The sequence below is a fragment of the Trichechus manatus genome, unplaced genomic scaffold (genome assembly GCF_000243295.1).
Source record: "Trichechus manatus latirostris isolate Lorelei unplaced genomic scaffold, TriManLat1.0 scaffold00004, whole genome shotgun sequence".
Classification (NCBI taxonomy): Eukaryota; Metazoa; Chordata; class Mammalia; order Sirenia; family Trichechidae; genus Trichechus; species Trichechus manatus.
The window spans coordinates 21,754,430-21,765,498 of record NW_004443940.1 but is presented as its reverse complement, the minus strand read 5'-3'; the positions used below and the strand labels follow the sequence as shown (position 1 = coordinate 21,765,498).

Genomic DNA, 11,069 nt, shown 5'->3' with positions numbered 1-11,069 from the left:
GTGGGGTACAGGGAGTCTGAAGCAGCAGGAAATTATGGTTCAGGCTTCTGGAAAGGAGAGAATTTCACGGAGCTTCGGGAGTCTTTGCAGATTACTAGGAGGCACATGTGTAGGATGACACTCCAGAAGGTCAGATGATACAGCTTCCATGGAGCTGTGAACTCTTCATAGAGCTCACATGGGCCTGCAAATCATTTGGATGCCCACTGGCCAGCCAGAGTGGAGCGTCCTTGCTACCACTCAGGGCATTCAGTACAGACGCCAGGAGGGCATCTTTGTAGTAGGCATAAACTATCCCGAGAGTAATGGCTGCTGGTGGCCTCCCTTAACAAAACTTAAAACAAGAATTGAAACGATCACTCTAAACGAAGAGAACCTGAGCTGCTTACGGAACAAAGCCCAACAGTTTTGTTCTTTAAAGGTGACAACAAAATCTAGACACTCAACCACGTAAACTTTACAATGTCTAGCATCCAGTTGAAAATGACTGACATGCCAAGCAGCAGGAACATATGCCCCATAAACTGGAGAAAAATCAGTTGAACAGAAACAGACCTAGAGATGATAGAATTAATAACTGAGGACATTAAAATAGCTTTTGTAACTATGTTGAAGAATCCAAAGAAAAACATAAACTGAGATAGTTGGTCCCCCGACCTGCAGGCAGGAATCAGTGAATCAGTAAAATCTGAAACTGGGATTTTAGTACTACCTAGAGACATATATGAGATACAGGGTAAGTACACAGGCTGTGACATCAATTTTTTGGTTTAAATCCTGGCTCTGCAACTTATTAGTTGTAAGTTCAGTTAACTGGTCTAGGCCCCAGTTTTCTTATCTGTTAAATGGAATTAAGCATAGCACCTACTTTTAAGATTATTGGAGAATTAACTGAGTGAACCATATAAAGCACTTTGAACAGTGCCTAGCTCATAGTAAGGGAGTGCAGTAAGTAAGTAAACGCTGGTCGTCATTACAGTGACTGGTAGTGGTTAAGGCAACATTCTAAGAGAGTGTTGTAAATCATGTAAGTCACCAGAAACTTGTGCTCAGCCAAGGTTGTTTCACACTGAATGTAACATTCACTCATCTGCTGGAAGAGAAACTTTCTCCTTCCCTTCCCCAATGTTTTCTAATTGTTAATCAATGCCTCCATTATTGTTTTATAGATATGAAGCTTCCAGGAAGTTAATGACCAAGATGGCATCAGAATTCATGGCTCTTTACTCTTAGCCTTGTTCAGAGACCTGCCCTCCTAGACCCAAGAGCATGCCTTAAAAGAGACTGTGGTCAAGGTCTACCTCTTAGTCCTTGCATCTCATCTCCTTGTCCTGATCACTGTCCCCTTTTCACTTCTTTCTTCAGCATCTTCGAGTGCCAAGGTCTCCCCATCGTGAATGGACAGTGTGATCCTTATGCCACTGTGACATTAGCAGGACCATACAGGCAAGTAGCAATCACATGATACCTGTCCCCACTGGGTTTCATTTTTGGGCCTCGTAGGGATGGGTAGTAGTCACTGAGTACAGTTCTGAAGTAATGATAATAATACCTCATTCAGAAGAATGCAGGAAGCACTTTGAGGTAGAATGTATAATTTTGACTTCCCTTTGTTTCTTTTGTTGCTCTCAATTTGCTTTGTGAAAAAGAAATCCTTTATGCTCTTAACGTTGAGTATTTTTGGCCCAATGAAGGTTCCTAATTTGCATACCATCTGGAGTTGGAGACAAACAGAAATATTTATAAGATAAATACAGGCAGTAAGTTACTTGTGCATTTAATAGCTCAGTCTTAAGACCAAGAGGGTTGGAATCAACAGTGTTATTTTTAATCTTAATCCTTCCTCTCTTAATCACAGATCGGAAGCGAAGAAGACAAAAGTGAAAAAGAAGACCAACAACCCCCAGTTTGATGAAGTGTTTTATTTTGAGGTTGGTATTTTAATGGGATAGACGTTAAGTTGAAACCCGACACCCGAGATACTTTGGTATCTAGATCTGAACTATCTCAATTACTTCCTTTCGAAAGTTCTTTTGAAGTACCAGCACATGAGAAATGTCCGGGACCATGCTGGCCAGCCCCTCACCAGCCCTGCAGCATGTTGATTCCCAGGAACTGTCTCTGCTCTTCCTAGAGAGAAAAGCTGTTTTGTTTTCTCCCTGTACTGGCCCGATTTTGAGTTAAATGCTGACAGATGAATACTTCCCAAATTATCGGGACTTTGGGGGTTTTTGTTTGTTTGTGTTAAGCTGATCCACCCAACCTTCCCTGAGCAGTGGTGGGAAGATTGTGTCACCGGAAATAGTGATGATTTTTGACACAAAAGGGGAAATCCATTCAGACACAGAGATTCTTCTGTCTGCCTCTCAGAATGTGAAATGCCAAGATTAATAAGATGGAAGATGTGACAGCTGAAGACTTTGTAGAACAGAAAAACAAATAAATACAGCTGGTTTAATTTTTAAGGAGACCCTGGGTGTTGCAAACAGTTAACACTCTTGGCTGCTAACCAAAAGGTTGGCGGTTTGAGTCCACCCAGAGGCATCTTGGAAGAAAGGCTCAGCAAGCTACTTCCAAAAATCAACCATTGAGAACCCTGTAAAATACGCTTCTACGCTGACACACATGGGGTCCCCGTGAGTTGTAATCAACTCCACAACAACTGGACTGGAGTTTTAAGAAGGCACACACATATTTAGTCAGGTGTTCCTTCCATCAATAACTTTCTCGAATGTTTCCTATGTACTAGATCCTGGGAGACACGCATGCCTAAGACCTCAATACCTGTCTTTGAGGTGTTTGCTACCTAGTAGAAGAGAAAGCTGTGCAAGCAAATTAGTCATTGCATCTGGTGCAGTAAATGCTAAAACAGATGCATAAACAAATGGCTCTGGGAGCCCAGAGAACAGACGCACCAGTCCTGCCTGATATGGTCAGCTTCTCAGAGGTGCTGACTCCTGAGTAGAGTGTAGGAAGGGGGATCACATTGCAGACAGAGGGGAATGCAAACAAAGGATGCCATCTGCATGTATAGGATATTGGGAAGGAAACACTGGGTAGCTAGAATTCAAAATGGGGTTGAGGTAAAAATGGGGGAAGTTTTGGAAAGTGAAGTTGGAGTGATAGGTTAGAACCAAGGGTTTCATGTGCAAAATATTTGAATTTTTTCCCGAAAGGAGCCCGAAAGCCCACAGGATTCTTAGGGGGTGAGGGTCACTGACCAGGTTTGTTGGGGCAGCGGGATGCAGGGGGTTGGAGGCAGGATTCAGGAGGCCGAGGATGAGGAGCCATTGTCAGTTACAGATGGAAGTCATGCCTCGCGGACCACAGAGAAGTTCTCATTTTCTAACCAAAGGAAGAAAATGTTTAAGAGGGTTAGATACGGCAGAAAGCCAGTGTGGTTCACCTTAACCCCAAGGGTGATTCATTCTAGGTCTCCAAAGGCAGGGAGGAATTCTTGATCAGAAAATGTAGAAAACACTTTTTAATGTGAATTATGAATTAAAGGCAGCAATAGCCTTCCGTGTCTAGGCTGTTTGGAATAATTTAGATTAGTGGTTTCCAAACTTCTATTTTTAGCACAACACACAATAAGAAATAGATTTTACATTGTGACCCAATTCATCCACACATCTATACCTGTCTATTTCTATACAAGTCTTACCCATACTATGAGTGGTACACTGTTATTTTCTATTTCGTATACTTGTATTTCTTTTCTTTTCTTTTTTTTTCTTAAATGCTGGTCTCAACCCACTAAATTAATTTCACAACCAAGAGATGAGTTTGAAAAACAATGGTCTGGATAGTGAATCTGTAAAACTCCTGGAAAGGCCTTAAACCTGAGCTGATAATCCCTGCTGTTTAGGGTCCTCTAGATAACTGCTTTGCTTTCGGCCTCCATTTATGGAGCAGATCTGCCCAAAGACCAGAGGACTTTGGAGTCAGGGCTCAATAAACCTTGCTATTTGGAGTTTATGTCCTTTGACTGAAATGGTTCAACCCCCTGCTTGGTGGCAACAAATCTGCCTTTATCAGGCTTCTCCTTGTCTCATTTCAGTTTCAGCTTATTAGCAGTACTTCATAGTTTGTCTCAGGCTCCATGGCCTCTGACCCAGTCTGAGACCAAGCCCTTGCCTGTGCTTCCCCTCAGCCCTCCAGGAAAGGAGAGTGTGCAAGGGGAACACTGCCCAGTGTGTTGGCAGGCAGCCTCGGACAAGAAAGAAACGAGAAAAATAGATATTTAATTTCAATAGGAAGTAAATAGCCTTCAGGCCACCTTCTTCCAGGACAACTCCAGTTTTTTCCCGTTGCCATTGAGGTGACTCAGACTCATGGTGACCCCATATGTGTCAGAATAGAACTGTGCTTCATAGAGTTTTTAATGGCTGACTTTTCAGAAGTAGATTGCCAGGACTTGCTTCCAAGGCACCTCTGCATGGACTCAAACCTCTAACCTTTCAGTTAGCAGCCAAGTACATTAACCATTTGCACCACCCAGGGACCACTAAAACCAAAAAACCAAACTCATTGCCATGGAGTCGATTCCAACTCATGGCAGCCCCATGTGTTACAAGTAGAACTGAACTCCATAGGGTTTTCTTGGCTATAATCTTTATGGAAGCAGATTGCCGAGCATTTCTTCTGTAGTGCCACTGGGTTCTAATTGCCAACGTTTAGGTTAATAGTTGAATGCAAACTGTTTGCACCACCTCAAAACCCCTTACATATCTAAATTCTCTAAGAGCCACCTTTATCCATTCAACAAATGCATTCGGTGTCTACTGTGTGCTGGTGTTAGGTTGGGAACCACATGGGAAAGAAAATGGCCCTGCTGTCTCCTCACTGATAGGCCAGTGTGGGAGACGTAATAAACAGGCTAACCCGGTGACAGCACCGTGACCCACACGGTGCGGTACAAGAGAAGGTGTTCCAGTAGAGAAGAACGTGGAGGAGCCGGGGGATGGGGTGGCTGCCTGGAGGAGGTGACCTTTCATCAGACACCTGCAGGCTGAGGAGGAGCCAGCCTTTCCACCGTGGCTGAAGGCAGTGCAGGGGCAGTGACGAGGTGTGGTGAGCCAGACGAGAGCAAGTCACTGAACGGTTTTAAGCAGCGAAGTGGCCTGATTGGTGTTTTTAAAAAGATGACTGTGCTGTATGGAGGGGAATGGTTGGTGTGGGGTGCGGCAGCAGAGCTAGAACTGGTATGGCTGCCTTGGAGAAGCCTCGCTTGCCAAAGGTGAACGAGGCTAGGACGAGGGAGGCACCAAAAGCAGTGGAGGTGAGTGGCGGGAGGCGAGACCTATTTTGGAGGTAGAATAGATGGAACTTCTGATGAGGTGGAGGAGGGGCAGGAGGTGTCAAAAACAACTCCCACTTTTCTGACTGGAGTAGCTGGTGGGTGGTGGTCGCATTTTACGAGATGGGGAAGGTGAGGGAAAAGCAGATTTGGGGGTCTACGTGGAGGAGTTAAATAAACCAAACCAAACCCATTTCTGTCGAGTCAATGCCAACTCATAGCGACCCTGCAGGACAGGGTAGAACTGCCCCATAGGGCTTCCAAGGCTGTAATCTTTACGGAAGCAGACTGCCACATCTTTCTCCTGTGGACCGGCTGGTGGGTTTGGATCGCTGACCTTTCGGTTAGGAGCCGAGCACTTAACCACTGCACCATCAGGGCTCCTTAGGGGTTAACTAGACAGATGGAAACAAGAGTGTGGAGGTCAGGAGGGAGAGAAGCATCTGGGAGCTTTGGGACTGAGACTGCGAGGAACCGCTGCAGCAAGTGATCAGTGACGGGTGCAATGCTCTGGCGTAGCAAATGGAAGCTTTGGAGCATTTGTTTGTTCCTTTCAGCCACCCTGAGTGGCGTCTTAGTGTTTACCTCTAATTTACAAATCGGAAAATTAAAGCTCAGAGGTTAAGCAATTAAAGCAAGATCACATAATGACTTTGTGCCAAATTTTGGATTAGAACTCTGAGCCAAAAGCTTCTAAACTAACATTAACTCTGACCTAATCCCTTGAGTGAGGAGAGAGGGAGGGAAGAGGAACTGTGTCAGTCAGGCAAGAAGGAAGCCTCTTTGTAATCCTGGCTGTAATTTAATACGTGGTTTATGTAGTTAAAACAAGAGTGCACAGCACGTAATTTACGGAGGTTGCTAAGGGCACAGCTGCTGGAGACATTATTATTCCTGGGTTGCAAGGATAAAAGCTTCCACGAGGCTTACGGGGACCCTGTGGATTGGGAGGAAGCCATGCTTCAAGTTTACCCCAGCACTTGAGTCTAGCTCTTTGGTTCCTTTGTATGTTTTAAGGAACTCACACAGTCTCTAAGATAGTAAGAGGAAAATAACGGTGTTTTGGTGTTTTCTTTCATTTTTCTAACCCCAACTAAATTGATATCCACTCCCATCACCCCTTAGGGGACAAAATAAAACTTGAAAGTCCTTAGACGTTGCTTATAAGGGAAGTTCAGAAGCCGTGGCTTCAGACAGCCCTGGTCAGTGACATCAGTGTTTCATTTGATCTTCCTGAGTCGTGAGGATTTCATGTGTGGGGAGCTTGTACCTTTTACATCACATTGATAAAAAAGAAACCTCATAAATGCTTGTGTCTCCTGTCAGCCGGATGCAAGAAACTCATCTTGAGATCCTTGTAATGAGAAAGTGCAGCAGCTTCCTCCAAGTGACTGCACTGGGGACCACAGTAAACTACCCCCTTTTCCTCTTTCCTCCTGAAAGCACGCATTGCTTTGAAGCATTGGTAGCAAAAATACAAGGCCTTGAAAGGCAGGGAGATTTGTCAAAAGAGGAAGTTTTCAGTCGATTGAGAATTTAAACTTTGAGTGAACCACATTTCCCTGCCATGTGCTTGCCACTCAGGTGGGCATCTGACTGGGCACTCCTTGAGGTCAAGGACCATGCCTTCTCCATCATCCACCCACAGAGCCTAGCCCATAGTGGGACTCACATGCTTGCTGGGCATGTGCTGATGTGGTGCAGGTGGGGAGACTCGGCCTTAGCTTATGGCTGTGACCTTAGTCAAGTGACTGAGCCCCTGGGGGTCCTCATATGCAGAATGAGGGGAGTGCTCTCTCTGTATGGATGATGTGAGGATTAAATGGTCCTAAAGGGTCTCCTTGGAGCCCTGGTGCGCAGTGGTTAAGCATCCAGCTGCTAACCAAAAGGGTGGCACTTCGAATCCACCAGCCTCTCCTTGGAAACCCCATGGGGCAGTTCTACTGTGCCCTATAGGGCTGCTATAAGTCGGAATTGACTCGACAGCAATGAGTGAAGGGGTCCCTTTTGACACCCACGCTCCCCAGAATTGGGGGCTTGAGGCTGCAAAGGAAACTAATTCAGGTGTGTTTCTTCCTGAGAGTTGAGCAAAGCCAATGAAAAAACATGGTGGTGATGAGCATGAATTCTCTATTACTTACGAGTTATCTTCATTCTCATCCATTACGTGGGGATACACAGAGTACCTCTTCACTGTGCTGTTAAGAGGATAAATGAGTTAATGATACATGTGAAGCATACAGAACATTGCCTGGCACATAATAAGTATTTGATACATGCTAGCTGTCCTTATCCTTATTTTATTGTTATTATTAGGGGTTGTGGTTTAAAGGGCTCTTTTTCTCCCATCTATATCATCAGGTGACCAGACCCTGTAGCTACAGCAAAAAATCCCACTTTGACTTTGAGGAGGAGGATGTAGACAAACTTGAAATTAGGTAAGTTAAGGAAATCAGTATTTTCTACTTGGCAATTTTAGTTTGAAGTTACCTTTCTTGTTTGTTTGTTTCTTTTAAACGGGGGATGTATGGAAATGAATTTCAACTTTCTTGGTAATTTTAACACCAGGATGTTAGCAGCTGTAGTTGAAATAAGAGCCTTTGTTTGGGTAGTGTGCCGAAAAGATATTTATGTATCAAATGGGCAATTTTTTTTATAGTTCACTTTGCAATATCTTTTCATGGGTGAAGATCAGAAGATTTATGTTACTCAGTGTCTGCAAGATTCCATCCACCCAAAATATCTGAGGCCCCTGGCTGGGTGGCGCAGCTTCTTTTACGCGATCCTCATTACAAAGCCCTTGGTTTTCACTGTCTGTGCTTATCACCCTTAGAGATCATAACTTAAAATGTTTACTAGCATCAGAGAATGTCCTCCCTGAGCATTGAGCTCTTCTAAAGAGCTATCTGTGTGAGATCAAATTGGCTACAGCAACTGGAAACAGGAAGCTTAGGGGGAGTGAGTTTATGTTAATGGGGGAGGAACAATTTAGAAAAGGAGTGTGAGAATGGCTGCACAATTCTTACAGACTTAAAAGAATGTAATCAATGTCAGTGACCTATACAGGCAGAAATTGTTGAATTGGTGTGTGTTCTGCTGTGTGTATTTTCAACAACAACAAAAATAAAAATAAATTATTTTAAATAATTTTTACTAGCATTAATTTTAGAAAATATTCCAGGGCTTTCTTCCCACCGACTTTGGCCAGTAGCTTCCAGCTCTCGGGTTCAGGAAATCCCCTGCGGTGCGGGCCTGCCAGCCTTTCCCCTGGACTGAGCAGAGGCAGGGCAGCTGGGGCCTGGAGTGGGTGGCACTGAGGGCCTACTACCACCCTGCTCCAGGCTAGACCAGTCTCCTCTAAGCTCCTGTCCTCCTGGAAAATGTTAAGCACTGCTTCTTATAAAATGATCTTATCTGTGGAGCCTATATTTATCTTCCCTTGTTCTGTTCAGGCATGTTGTCATAGAAACCGAGTCTTTGTTAAACTTCACCTATGGCTGGTCTGCCCCCATAATCTCCCTTTCTTGGCGTCCTGATACTTTCCAGAGGAAATGAAGGAGAATAAGGTATCGTGTGGTTTAGCAAAGGTACTTGGATGCTTGAATAAAGAAGACATGCTCTCATGTCCAAAATTCAGAAAGAACCTTGAAAGAAACGCAAGCCAATTGTGAGTCTTTGTTTCCAGAAAGTCTCCACAATCCCGTTTACTTAGAGTCTTGGAAAAGGCGATCTTCCAGGAATGTCCATTTTATGGACCAAGTTAGTGCCCCCTCCTCTTCGTTAAAGTAAGCTGGATTCTTACTTGTTTTGTTTTTTATTGCATTCTCTGTTTTTTCGGTACCAACTTCTGTACAAATGCTTCTGCATAATGCCTCCTGTCTACTCTGAAGCGGTATATATGCAGACTCATTTGAAAATTTCTATATGGTGCACAAAATAAAAATAAAAAAGGCATAATAAATACTGCCCAAGTCATCTCTTTCCTGATCATCCCTTCCATCCAAACCTGGGTTCGATACCCCTGTCTGTAGTATACGTTGACTTTTAGATACTAATTTTATTTAGGTTATTTTGGAGAATACGAGCGGCCGTTATATTGCTATGGTCATGCAGAGTGCCACACGTGGGACTCTCCTGTCCTTCATCTGGCAGATATTGATGTTCCTGCAAGGCAGATATTGATGTTCCATTCAAGGTGCAAAGAGTCTGCAACCGTGCCCTCATGAAGCTTACGTTGTAATGAGACAGAAAACAAATAAGTAAATATGTTATGTAGTTTTCAGTAGTCAAGAGGGCCAAGATAATCACGTTTAGGCCTGGTGGCACAATGGATAAGCTTTTGGCTGCTAACCAAAAGGTCAGCAGTTTGAATCCACCAGCCACTCCTTGGAAAGCTATGGGGCAGTTCTACTCTGTCCTATAGGGTCACTATGGGTTGGAATCGACTTGACGGCAACGGGTTTGTTTTTTTGGTTTTAAGACATGTTTATTTTTGGAAATCCTGTGGAGAGTAGTTCTATTCTGAAACACATGGGGTCGACCATGAGTCGGAATTGACTTGACAGCAACAAGTTTGGTTTTTGTTTGAGAATCTTTTACTAAGTTTGAGGTGGTTTAAAATCAGCTTGCATTTTAGGGTTAAGATATCCTCAGGCATGTGAGGTTCGATTAGAAAGACCACAGGCCTACATTTAGGGAAGAGAGCGCTCTGGTGTTCCTCAAAAGAACCTGTACAAGCGTTCATGGCTTCTTGAGCAATAACTAAGATGTGTGGAGAGGCTTCTGGGCCAGGCAGCGAAGGGCTACTAACCCTGACGGTGACAGTGAAGGAAAGCAGGCTGAGTTTGTACAGAATGTTCTCAGCACGTTTCCCTTCCCCCCGACACTTCCTCTTCCCACCACATGTGAGACAGAGGGGTTTTGTATCCATATCGTGTCTCTTTCCATCAAGTCCTGAGGAAGTGCAGTTACCTCCTCCACAGACGTAACTCGCTTTGAGCCCAATTTTTAAATGTCTTCAGTTCGTTTAAATCTTCATTTTCAGGGCTTCAGAATACCGAGCTAGAAGCAAAGTAACCCGAAATTTTGAGCTTCTGAAAAGGTCCTTCCTGAGGACTGACTCTGTACAGAATGACAAGGCCTTGTTTGAAAATTGCCTTTTGGTACCAGCTGTTCCTCCAACTTGCAGCTTCTTCCTCTTTTTTCTTGCTAAAAGAAAGAAGCGATTTTGTTTTTTTCAAATGGGGCTTTGAATTAAAACATGAAGTCTTAGGGTTTTTTTTTCCTTTAAGCGTATAAACAAAAATGTTTTAAAATGCTTCTCTGACTAAAAAAAAGGCCCGACAAGTTGTTTGTCATACATATTGCTCAGCTGTCAACTGGCGGGTTAAACATTCTGTTTTGTTTATTCTAAAAATAATCTCCTGTGGGATATTGATTCCCGTTTGTCATCCTCCAGTGTCACCTTCACTGTCTTCCAAAGGCTTATTTATTTCTTGTCATGATGTTCTTTCAACGGCTGAATGTTGACCACTCCCATTTTGGCTTGCAAGGATGGTAGAATGCACTGGGTGCCGTTTTCTAGATTTTTCCCCCTTCACATGAATTTCCTTTGACCACCAACGTCTGGTTAGAAATGTTAACGTTGGATTCTCAGCTCCACGTAGCGAAAGGCTGGTGAAGCTGTTCCTGTGCGGTGTAAAACCTGTTACCTTGTTAACACCAGCTAAAGTCATCCATCAGTCCGAAAGGAAGATACAGTTGCCACAGT

At 43.9% G+C, this 11,069-nt stretch overlaps 1 protein-coding gene across 1 annotated transcript in view; it reads left to right on the top strand.

Moving 5' to 3' along the window:
• Window positions 1-1,229: 1,229 nt before the first annotated feature.
• Window positions 1,230-11,069, top strand: part of RASA3 (RAS p21 protein activator 3) — a 63,394-nt gene continuing 53,554 nt past the window's right edge. The window contains exons 1-3 of the mRNA XM_023731898.1: window positions 1,230-1,446; window positions 1,859-1,931; window positions 7,661-7,737. The gene's annotated coding sequence lies outside the window, so the exon portion shown is untranslated. The remainder of the gene's footprint in view (window positions 1,447-1,858; window positions 1,932-7,660; window positions 7,738-11,069) is intronic.